This window comes from Camelus ferus, chromosome 2 (assembly GCF_009834535.1).
Source record: "Camelus ferus isolate YT-003-E chromosome 2, BCGSAC_Cfer_1.0, whole genome shotgun sequence".
In the NCBI taxonomy this organism is placed as follows: domain Eukaryota; kingdom Metazoa; phylum Chordata; class Mammalia; order Artiodactyla; family Camelidae; genus Camelus; species Camelus ferus.
In genome coordinates, this window is record NC_045697.1 from 102749855 (window position 1) to 102762568 (window position 12714).

The 12714-nt window shown below is 35.2% G+C and overlaps 1 protein-coding gene across 2 annotated transcripts in view; it reads right to left on the minus strand.

Moving 5' to 3' along the window:
• Window positions 1–12714, minus strand: part of ANAPC10 (anaphase promoting complex subunit 10) — a 55033-nt gene that overhangs the window by 20996 nt on the left and 21323 nt on the right. The gene's annotated exons all lie outside the window — the stretch shown is intronic.

Below are 12714 nucleotides of genomic sequence, written 5' to 3' on the forward strand. Positions count from 1 at the left end.
TCACAGGCACCAACAAACAGCCCAGTGGGGACATGGCAGCATGCCAGGTTGCCCTGTGAGCAATTAGGCTTCGTGGCAATCAGGAGACTCGGGCATCGTAAGCCCTTAGAAACTAGCATGTTAAGGATGTGGTGCTTTTACTCCCCTTTCTTGGAGGCATATGTGAACTATATCTTGTTTAGATGATAATCTCTTCCATCTACAGGACTGAAAGAAAGATTAAGACAACTAATAAGCAGCAAGTTGAGGAGAACATGTGAGAGATTAGCAAGTATCATTGTCCTAAGGACCTACCGACTAAATGTAATAACTGGTCTCAGACAGACAGCAATCTTATTCTAATAGTCAGAAGAAACCATAATAAAAAGGTTCATACAATTATTGTAAAATGTAAAAGCGCATTTTAATTGATAAAGAAACTCAGAGCAAAATCCAGAGGCAAACCAGCCTGAAATCTTCTCTTGATGAATAATAGTTGAAGTGAATAAAAACCCAGTTTTGGCAAAATGTGTATTTACTCCTTTACCAACTTCTACATGGAAAGTTTCTAAGGAAAAAAAACAAATGATGTTGAATGATTAAGATAAACCTTATGGGAGACTGTAGGCATCAACTTCTATTTCACCAAGTTTAAACCTAAAGTTCCCTATTAATCTGGTAAAGGCTTTCTCTTTTTGATATTTTATGAGTCTGAGTAAAAAGCTGAGGTTGCCAACACACTGGATTACATTTTGCAAGTTTGCTATCTATGTGTAATAAGATATCCAGCTGCATAATAAGAATAAAAATGAATGAAGTGAGTAAGATTAAAAGTGAAAAAATTAATCAAAAGATTCAGAACTATTTCTCGTACCTTCCCTTATTAGAGTAATTATGTAGGATCAATTGAAAAATTTTACTAACTCAGTACTGTCAAGAAGCCACCATAGTTAAGGATCTGAATTTCAAATATCTTAACTTGTCCTGAAATACAGGACAAATTTATGATATTTTTATATTCATCTAGCCAAGATACAGTTTACTTTATAAATAAAATAGATTTTAAAGGGCAAAAGTCAATATTTAAATCAAGCCTTCATATATATTTAACAAAAGCTCATTATTTCTCACCTTTAATACTTCGTAATTTCATTTAAAGTTTTTCATTATTTTCTAATACATAAACATACAAGTCTTTCCTCTCCTTCTTGATGTGCCAGTAACAATCGTGTAACATACATCTATGACAACTTATCCTATAAACAGAATTCCTCAGAAATTTAAAATGTAAGGACCAACAAATGTTTCACTACACTCAGAAAACACAGAGTCTTTATTCCGAGAGGAACTTGCAGTAAAAAAATGATGTGTGAACAGCAGACACTGATGTTCACACAAGCATACTGCAGACAACCCAGCAGGCGGTTTTCTGTTTTTTTTGGATTATGGTCTGGAGGTGCTGGCACAATGGAATTTCAATACCATAATTGCTTATTTCTCTGTGTATCTTTAAAAAAAAAACAGGTAAAGAAGAAAATCAACTGCAAAAATAACAAAACAAATGTTTTTTAATTCTTCTTTTCAAAGGATGTAATTTATAACCATTACACAAATAGAGAAGAAGCACAAAAGGGGGGGGGGGGGAGGAGAAATAAAGTAATGTTCCAAAGGTTCAGTTTACAAGGACCTCACACTAAGTTTTTTTTTTTCTCTGCAACTCTTACTAGAAACAGTATTATTTGCTAAAAATCCACTAGCTGCCAAGAGCCATGGTCCATCTAAAGCAAAATGCTTAAGATGGAAATAGAGTGTTAAGACAGAAAAAAGGGCAAGATTCAGTATACAAATTTCTGTGAAACAGGGACTATTTTAAAAAAGGGTAAGATGAAGTTTTGATTCTGATATTTTCTGTCTGAAAAATAATTGCAATAATAGATAAAATACTAAAATATACAGGACTGTATTAAAACAATTAGATGTAATCAAATTCCAAACTTTCTAATTAAACCTTTTTTTTGAAAGTTATTGGGAATTCAACACTAGTCTTGGTTCACATGATAGAACAATGGGAAAATTTTCCGAATGGTTGAACACTAACCCTGACAAGTGTGGAGAGCCAACTACAATACATTATATGGTAGCATAACCTGCCACCCACGTTGCTGAGAGAACAGCTTTCAAACACATGCACTGAGCTGTAAAACCACAAAATCCCTTATTACACATTGTCTTTCTTACTCTAGGTGAAATATACCATCAATTCTTTCCATTTTAAATCTTTTTTTTAATTACTATTTTTGAAGCCCATTTAACAATTTGACTGTCTTTTTCTTACAATGTAAAAGATGTCTTTTTAAAAAAGAAACTGAAGCAGGAATGTTATGACCCTCCTACAGTATTACAAGGAAGGCTGATACGTGCTGCACAATTTCTCAGCGCTGATTTTGGAGATCCATGTTACCCAAAATGAGTTTTAAGCTAAGGTTCCTTTTTTTTTTCCCCTTTCTTTAAAGACCAAGGCCTGATATTGGTTCACTGAGTTTCCTAAAGCATTTGAAAACACGTGCATTCTTTAAGAAAGATTGATATACTGCTTTGAGGATTCTTTAATAAAATACAAGGTCTTCATCATTACCCCCCCGCCTGCCTCCCAAAAAAAGAGAGAGAAAAAAACTAAATTGTTAAAATTTGTCATGGAGTGACTGTTCTCCCTCATTCTGTGTTTTCCCAACATTCCTCCCTTCCCCTACTCCGGCACAAATCCAAACCTATATCAAACAACAAACAAACAAAATCAGAAAGCTATTTTAGAATCAAGAATATTATGGTGCCCTAGATAATACTTGTCTTATAGTGGTAAAACATGCAAATAAAGCAAAACTGTAGGATAACAAACATGTTTCATCCTTATTACAGTACTGTGCTCTGTCAAAGATGTGCTCTTAGTGTTCAGAAAAGAACTCACTGCCAATGACTATCAAAACTACACAAAAGGCCTTGAGATACAGAACAGGAAGGGTGAAAAAAAAAAAAAACCAACTTGAAGGCACTATTTTTAGAGATTCACAGAAACTACTTTTTGGAGACTCAAGATGGTTAAAATCATTTCTAAAACTGTGTTCCTAACATTTCGCCTGATTAATTTTCCTCCAAAATTCTCCCTCCTATCCTTTCCATTTCCCTCCCCCCAACTCCCACCCACCAAGACCCACCTTCAGACCCACAGTCTGCTAACTGAATCACAGCATTCCAGGACAGTTACAGGACATAACAGTTTTTTCTGGGGTTTTCATTTGCAATGTTGTTGGCAAAGAGAATTTTATTTGTAAGTGTTTCTGTTATACTGACAAGGTCAATCAATCCTGTGAACTATTGGTCTTTCTGCCTGATAGCTTGGTGGATTATGCAGGTGGGACCATTCATAATCTATAACTGAATGCAGCCAATTAACCTCAGAAACATGAAAATACTGGTTATCTAATGGGATTTTAAGTTCATCTTAATAACATGCTACAGTAACGTCATTTTCCCCAAACTGGTGGTATATTATCTGATAGAAACTCTACATTTTTTCCAAATTGAATTTATTTGTAAGTTATGACATACAAATTACATAGAGTAACTTCTATTTTAGGGAGGTTCATTATAAAAATGTTGAAGCTTTTCAAAAACAATAATCAGCTATTATACCTAAATTTGCTTAATATGGTTTATACAACTAAATAAAGAATACGAGAACCCTTTAATAAAGCAATATTCAGTACTCTTATCAAGGTATCTCCCAAGGTGCAGAAAGCACTACCACTCCCCAAGAAGCTACTGTGGAAATTTATTTGTATTTTATTTCAAATATTCAAAAAATTTTTAAGCTGTCAAATATTATTTATTTTTAAAAACCACAGAAGAGAACTTGCATTGAGTGCTTGCTATATGACAGGCAATATGAAAAAGTACTTTGCAAACATCATCTTACGTGTCTCAGGAATCCAGTGAAAAACCATCATTATCCCTATTCTATGCATGACGAGCCTACTAAGTGGCAAAACTGAGATATCAGATCAGATCTGCCTCATTTGCCGAACTGTGACCTTTCAACATCACTTGGTCTAAAAAATATGAGATAGTCCCCCAACATCTCACAGTATCATCTTATAATAACTGGACCACAGAATACTGCCAAGCTTCAGAACCATCCTACAAAAGCATAATGCCCACTTATTATTAGCAATAACTAGAAAAAGATGAATGAATGAATAAGAGTGTTCTGCTATCCATATAATTATATCAACACTGAAGTTTTATTAACAGTAAGACAACACTCCAGTTTTTTTATCTCACCTCCAACCCAAATGTACTCTCACATCTATGAACATACACGTAATATTCCACACACAGGCCTGTACCCACACATTACCTGCTCACGCACACAAACTCACCCAGACTCTCACATGCATACTCCCAGTTCCGAAGCCAAAAGTATTGTTGATTATGCCAGGCCACAAAGAGGTGAAAAGCTGTCTTAATCCCACAGGTATCAAGGTATCAATTTCTTTGCAAAGAGGGATTTTTAAAATAACTTGAAAACCTTTTTCATATTTAAACTCTCTGATCTGGTGAGCCAACACAACAGATGTTCTAGCAAAAATTGTACTGTGATTACCTCTGTTTTTGCTTTACAAGTTTCAAACAGAAGCAATTTGTTCAATCGTTAGGCTGAACTGCCCTAAAAGCAAAAGCCTATCTACCAACAGGAGCACACCCTGTGCATTTCCAAAACGCAAATACTACTCTCAATGTCTCTCCTACGGGAGCCTTCAGATTGTCAGAGTGACTCTCAGGGCTTCATTCACTGCTTGGTGGAAATGTTTATAAAAATATTTGTGCAAATCAGGATAGACAGAGCTTTTTTGAAAATACTGGTTTGGCTAAAAGTCATGGCAGTTAAGATGTGCATGAATACCTTTTTTTTAAAAAATGACCATTTATACCCCCTACTCTATAAACGTATTACTATAACTATTATATTAATTTAAAATATTACATCCTCCAGAGAAAGTATGAAAACTAAAAAGTAGAATTCAGAGCCATCAATATTAAGTCAGCTTTGTTTATTTTTGCAAATAAATCAAAATAAGTCTCAAGCACAAAACTTTTCAAGAACAGAGTACAAAATCGAAGGAAGTATCCACATTAGTGAGCTCTTATCTTAGTAAAGAAAAATCCAAGATTTTAACACAGTGGATCAATGTGTGATCCAGCAGATTTTATGCTACTAATTGGATCTCATTAGAAAGATTAAAATTGCTAAACTATTCCCTTTCCAAAGCCACAAAGTAATGCTACTGATGCTGTAGTTTCCAAGGATTAAATCTATATATTTAATCCAATACCAATGGAAATTTAAGATTAAAAAAAAAAAAACCTAGAAAACCTGCACAGGACACATGCTCTATCCAACTCTGGACAACTGATATTGAAATGCAAAATATCAACATTAAATTTAGAAAAGAAAACCCTTCTTGCTGAGATCTGGCAGTAAGGAATTGAATCCAAGACAACCTATCTACTCTCTGTTACTAGAACACACCATAGTAAAGACATATTTATCTAGCACTTTCCAACCTTGTGCAGTCTGGTATGAGTAAGAATAAAGAAAGCAGTCCTTACAAAACTAAAGGAGAAAAGAAGGATGGAAGGACATAAACTTATACTGACTGAAAAACTTACTATGTATTTGATATATTGCAGATGCTTTTACACAGCTTATCTCATTTAATCTTCACAAACACCCAAACAAGAGAAGTATTGTGATTCTCATATTTTTAAGTAAATAAACAGAGGCTCCAAAAGGTCAGAGAAATTGCCCTATATTACAAAATAAAGAAGTAATAGTACCAAGATTCCAACTCTGATCTAACAGACTCCAAACCTACGATTAAAGCAGCATGTGGCAAAGACAATCAAGAAACATGTTTCTTCCTCTGGCTTAAGTCTCATCCTTCTGTCCCACTTTAAGTACAATATTTAAAACCCAGACTGCAGATTATGAAACAGACTGGGTTTTTGCCCCTGTAAGCCAAGGTTAGAGAACTCTGCGTTCAATGGCAAGTCCACTATGACTCTGGGGGAATAACAGCAAGTTTCAAATGACTACAACTTCAGGTTAAATGGAGTTCAGTGAGTCATGATAATTCCATGCCACTGATAATCCTGATTTTAGTCAACAGAAAATTTTCCAATTTGAATTCCATATCTGCCTTTGAAGGCTCTCTCTCAACACAAGGCAGCTCTTCATACAAAGTATTTTAAAGCCAGGGACACCTCTCAATGCCTTTCACTGTTCTTCCTCAGAGAAATGATAATATTTTTTGAATTAAAGCTAATGTTTAACAACCAGATTTTACAAACTAGCTGAGAATAGTTTTGACTTGATTTCGATCTTTTTCTTTTCTTAAATGTGGCGCAGCTACCGAAATACTAAGGTCGAAGGTGAAGGCAGCCAGAGGTTTCTTCTCATTCATCAGGCTGTTCTTATTCCCTAAAGTGCCTTCCTTATCGTACTCAACCTGAGCTTATCAACTTTGGGCCAGGAATAAGAGACAAGTTATGAGTCTCCCAGATCCTCCCAAAGTAAATTACATTCCCTTTAGTCATTATCTTCTCTAAGATCACATGCTTATACCAGAAAGTGGGGCTGCGAGGATAGAATCAGTTTAAGAACTAATCTGCCTTGAACTCTTTTCTTTAGTAAAGCTAAAACAGATGCCCTTCCACTATCTTTAAAATAAATACAAGGACCATTGCAGGGAAAAAAAATGGAACAAATATTAACTGAGCACCTATGTGCCAGGTACGTAGACATGAGGGTGATTAAGACAGATACTATTCCTGCGCTAGGGGACACTATCAAAGATTTGTGTCAGCTGATAAGAAATATGTCATAAAATTATTAAATAAGTGGCGAATAAAGGGTAAAGTTAGTGCACAGAAATATACAGAGAATTGTTATTAAGTAGGTCATAAATTTGGCTCCACAGTTCCTGGCAGTCAAAGTAAAGTGGATATTATTATTGGTTCTGACACAGTATAGAGGCTCTTCTACTTAGAAGCAGATCAGATTCCAAAGGTGTATCATTAAGTCCATTTAATCACATGTGCAAATTTTTAACTACAGAAGCAACTGCTAATATCACCTACTAGTAACTAACAGAGCTGACATACTTCTTCCCCCACCCACTGCCCCCTCACAACAGGTAGGTTTTCATACCCAGCAAAGTCCTGAAGTTGAAACCTCTTGAGCAGAGGAACGTGTGTGTGTGTGTGTGTGTGTGTGTGTGTGTGTGTGCATACGCATAATAAAAACTAAAATGCTTTTTCCTGAATTCAGACCTGAAGGAAATTTTCACTCTGGATCAGTATAAAAAAGGCCATTTTGTGAAATGGTAGACTACATCCTCAAAAATACTCCTAACAGAATTACAACAACAAATTTCATAATTTCTTCTGTGTCTCAAAGTAGGCCTATGGATTAATACTAAAGAGAAATTCTATAAAAGCAATTATATAAAATAATTCAGCCAAAGTATAACATTTATAATTGCTAAAGAACCTGCATGTCTTCAAACAATTCCTAATTTAAGAAAATAGGAAATTCAACTCTTGGAAGGTTAGTTTAAAGATCTAAAAATAAGCTTTTAGGACTACTGGCATCATAGTCATATCTCACACAAGTTTTGTGTGTAACACCTCTTTACTATAATTCCTAAAACATCGGAAAATAAAGCTTTCAGGTTAAGTTTTGAGAGTTTAGCAGTTATATCTAAAATGAGTATAATACTTAGTGGACAATAGAAATGGATGCAATCTTTTTTTAAAGAGCTATTCATTTTTCTCATGAATCTCAAAGAAAGTGTAATTAGAGGAATAAGTTAAGGCCACAGTTATTATTGTACATTGTTACTGTAAAAAGAGACACTATGTAAACAACATATACTGATTGGACAGATTCACTTCAATTAAATGAAATGAGAAAAAGCAAAAACAGGATCTCAAAGGGTGATATATTCCACCTGAAAAACTTAATTTACTCTAAGGACACTATTTACCATTAAATAATCACAGAGTACCTTTTCCTCAACTTCAGAGGAGTTTCCTTTATTTGAATACTTATGTTAACTCATACAAAACTGAAATTCAGTGTGTTAAAGAATATAAAATTATTTTAAGTGGGATTTTCTAAAAAGTTAGAGTAAAAACATTATTTAGTCCAAGCATTTTACAGAGTTATAGAATTTACATATTTTCAAAGTTGCTTTCTAAATACAGATAAAGTGGATACAGTAATATAATAAATATACTAAAACTGACACAACATTGCAAGCTGACTATACTTCAATAAAAAAATATATATATATACAAAAAATATACTAAAATAGCATTTTAGTGGTTACTGGCTATGAAAGTCCCTGTTATAATTTTTTTATTGACTCCTGTTATAAAATTGGAGATGTTTTCCTACAGAGAAAATATCAAGGTATTTATTATTATGGAATCTCATTTGCTTAGCAGCAAGTACATTATGTCAGGAAAGAAACAGGAAAAACAGAAGTTGTCAATGTGCTATAATTATTACTTTATATGAGCTCAATGTGCCAGTTAAACCCTAAGAAAACTGCTTACCCTGAGTGGTGGGGAGAGAGATAGACAATATGGCACATGTTTTCTTTTTTTAAAAAAAGACGATTTTTAAAGCAGTTTTAGATTCACAGCAAGATGAAGATGAAGGTAAAGAGATTTCCCATATCCCCTATCCCCACATACGCATGACCTCCTCCATTGTCATCCCCCGACCACCCAGAGTGGGACATTTGTTACCAAGGGTGAACCTACACTGATACATCATAATTACCTGAAATCTGAAGTATACATTAGGGTTCACCCTTGATGTTGTACATTTTATGGATTTGGACAAATGTATAATGACATGTACCCATAGTGATAGTATCATATGGGATATTTTCACTGCCCTAAAAATCCTCTCTGCTCCATTTATTCATCCTTCCCACCACCCCCAATTCCTGGCAATCCCTAATCTTCTGTCTCCATGGTTTTGCCTTTCCAGAATGTCACATAGTTAAAATTATGTATGTACAAAAAGTATGTAGCCTTCTCAGATTAGCTTCTTTCACTTAGGAATATGTGTTTAAGGTTCCTCCATGTCTTTTCATGGCTTGAGAATTCATGTCTCTTTAACATTGAATAATATTCTACTGTCTGGATGTACCACAGTTTATCTATTCATTCACCTATTGAGGGAAGTCTTGGTTGCTTCCAAATTTTGGCTATTGTGAATAAAACTGCAGTAAGCCTCCGTAAGCAGAATTTTATGTGGATATAAGCTATCAACTCTTTTTTTTTAATCATTTTTTTAATGAAGGTACTGGGGATTGAACCCAGGACCTCATGCATGCTAAGCACGTGCTCTACCACCACCCATCCCCACCCCTAGTTTTCAATTATTCTGAGTAAATAGTGAAGCACATGATTGCTGGATCATATGGTAAGAGTATTTTTAATTTTCTAAGAAACTACCAAACTGTCTTCCAAAGTGACTTTACCATCTTGCATTCCCACCAGCAATGAATGAGAGTTCCCGTTGCTCCACATCCTAGCCAGCAGTGGGTACTGTAAGTGCTCTGGATTTGGCCATTCTAATAAAGTGTGTAATGGCATCTCATTTAAATCTGTGCTTCCCTGATGACATGTGATGTGGAGCATCTTTTCATATGTTTATGTGTATTCTGTATCTTCTTTGGTGAGATGTCTATTAAGGTCTTTGGCCCATTTTTAAAATCAGGTTGTTTGTTTTCTTATTAAGTTTTGAAGATTCTTTGTATATTTTGGATAAAAGTCCTTTATGAGATGTGTCTTTTGCAAATATTTTCTCCCAGTCTGTGGCTTGTCTTCTCATTCTCTTGATATTATATATTTCAATCTGGGGTGTCTGTCACTATGTGATAATTTGTTCATTTGGTGGTAAAGAATGGGAATCTATGGATTATATAAGACCCAGAACAAAAATTTATAACCTTCACTATCAAAAATAAGCAATAGTAAATTTACACAGCTGCATAGGAAATACCATATTAATTCAGAACAAGATAAAAGACTTTAGACAATAAAAATCATTAGATAGCTAACATATTATCTAAATAATCTCCCTACTACTGTCTCAAAGTTATTGTATCACTCAGACTGATTCTAGATCTTTTTTTCCATTAGAAGTACCTTGAGGGTCTCCTCTGCTGAGTGTCTCTGTCCTACTTAATTAAGCACTAGAGATCAAGGCTAGCTATGGGCATTTAATTAGCTGATTATTCCTCAGCTAATTACAAAGTAGACAATTTGTTCTAAAAATGGTACTGAGATAGTCGGGCTACTGTTTCTGTCTTCTCCCATCAACTATAATCACAAATACAAGAGGAAAGACCTCCTCTCTTCAAAACCTACAAACCCTTGTGTGATGATTTTTCTTAATGAAGGTTAAATGGTCACAGAAGAAGTTATCAATTGGCTTATATTCCCAGAGTTTCCACTCTAATATTCTCACCCTTTTACTCTGAAACTTGGAGATTATTTTCTTTTTTTCCTTAGAAATTTCATTCCTGAAATTACATTGTTTAAAGCTCTTTATAAAATCATTAAGCAAAAGCAATCAGCAGAAAGAAAAGCAAGTATTTATAAACGTTTATGCCGAAATCATTAGCATTACGACTATCAATCAGTTTTCAACAGGATATATCAAGGAAGTAAGCAATTTTTAAATTCATTTCAAAAATCAATAGTTAACCCATCCCATCATTCACTAGCTCATTTCCTCGGCTACACACGTCAATTTTTCTGAAAAACTTGAAGAAAGGCTCTGGTAACTTGTAATCCAATGTGATTTTAAGGAAATAATGGAAGGAATACGTATTGCATGTTGATTCCCAGCTAAAGCACTGACTTGCTGTGTGACACTGGCAGCTCACTTCACCTCTCAGTGTCCCATTTGTAAAATAATGGCACTGTACTTGATCAGAAGTTGCTAACTGGTGACCCTTTGGCCACATCCAGCCTGTGGATATACCTTGTTTGCCCAGCACGTTTTAAAAATTGGGAAATTTCATACTCAAATCGAGATTTCTAATTTCTCTTAAAAATTATACTATTGGCAACGCGGGGCCTACATTCTCTGTGGTGAGAAAGACAGCAACTGAACAGTGGCTGTCCCCTCTGGACATTGTCACTCTGTCATTCTCCCATTTAGAGTGAGCCACATAGCAAAAGGTCCATTTCACCTAAGTTTCAGCTTGACTTGAATATGGAGATGATAATAACATCTGATTACCACGTGAGATTTGCAACAAAATGAAATCGTGAGTGGAGACATGCATGTAGAAAGTGTCTGACAAATAGACGTAACAATAAACACAAATAATGGTGAACATAATGATTCAAAAATGATTCTGTGATGGTTGATTCAATCTAAATCAAAACTGACATGCTGATTCTTCTCTTCCAAATGCAACGGTTGTCCCTTCAAAAAAGTCAACTATCTGCCTCTAATTTTTGGAGATTACTAAATCTTCATTTACCACATGTCAAATAAGAGGCTGAGAAAAAAAATGAAAGTCCTGAAGTGGCTCACCTCAATTAGATATAGTTTTAAAGTGTGATAAAAATTTTTAGCAGTTATTTTTTGGGCAAGATTTGCTGCAGCTCTTTCTGCTGCTACTACTGTTCTAATCAGGGTCATTTTAGTTGCTAAGTATAAAAATTCAATCAAAAGTTTCTACAGGAAGAGGGGGTTTACTGCAAAGTTTACATATCCATGGGAACCCAGGAGAAAATCAAGCACCAGCTATCAGAGAGCTCAGGAGATGAAGCTGGGGCCCAGCCACTTGTTCCAGCCCATTTTTCTTTCTCCTGGTTATGTGTCTCTGTCCCTGCATCCATTCTACTCATTAGACACCATCCTGCCTCCTTCCATACCTCATAGTTTATATTCTTCTAACTGTAAAGCTTCAGTTGGTACAAGGCCCTTCCCCATCCCCACCTTCCCCAAATCAGTCTCTTTCTGCATCAAGTCTTGCTGCTAACTTGCCTGTTTCTTGTGAGTCATACTTCCGAGAGATGCAAAGAATTAAAAATAGAACTCCCATGGGATTCCACAATCCCATTTCTGGGTTTATACCACAAAGAACTGAAAGCAGGGTCTCAAGGCCCACCCATGTTCATAGAGGCATCATTCACAATAGTCAAGAGGTGGGAGCAACCCGAGTGTTCACTGTTGGATGGATAAATATTGCGTGGTCTATACATACAACGGAATATGAGTTAGCCTCAAAAAAGGAAAGAAATCCTGTCACACGCTATAACCTGAATGAGCCTCAAAGACACTGTCCTAAGGGAAATAAGCCAGGCATAAAAAGACAAATACTGTATGAATTCACTTAAACGAGAGATCTAAGGTAGCAAATTCAGAGACAGAAAGCAGGGGTTGGTAGAAGGGTGAGGAGGAAATGAAGAGGAGCTGCTTAACAGATACGGATTTTCAGTTCTGCAGGATGAGAAGTTCTGAAGTTCTGTTATACAACAATGTGAATATACTTAACACTACCAGATGTACACTTAAAAATGTTAAGACAACAAATTTTATGTTATTTTTTAAATCACGATTAAAAATTTTAAAAT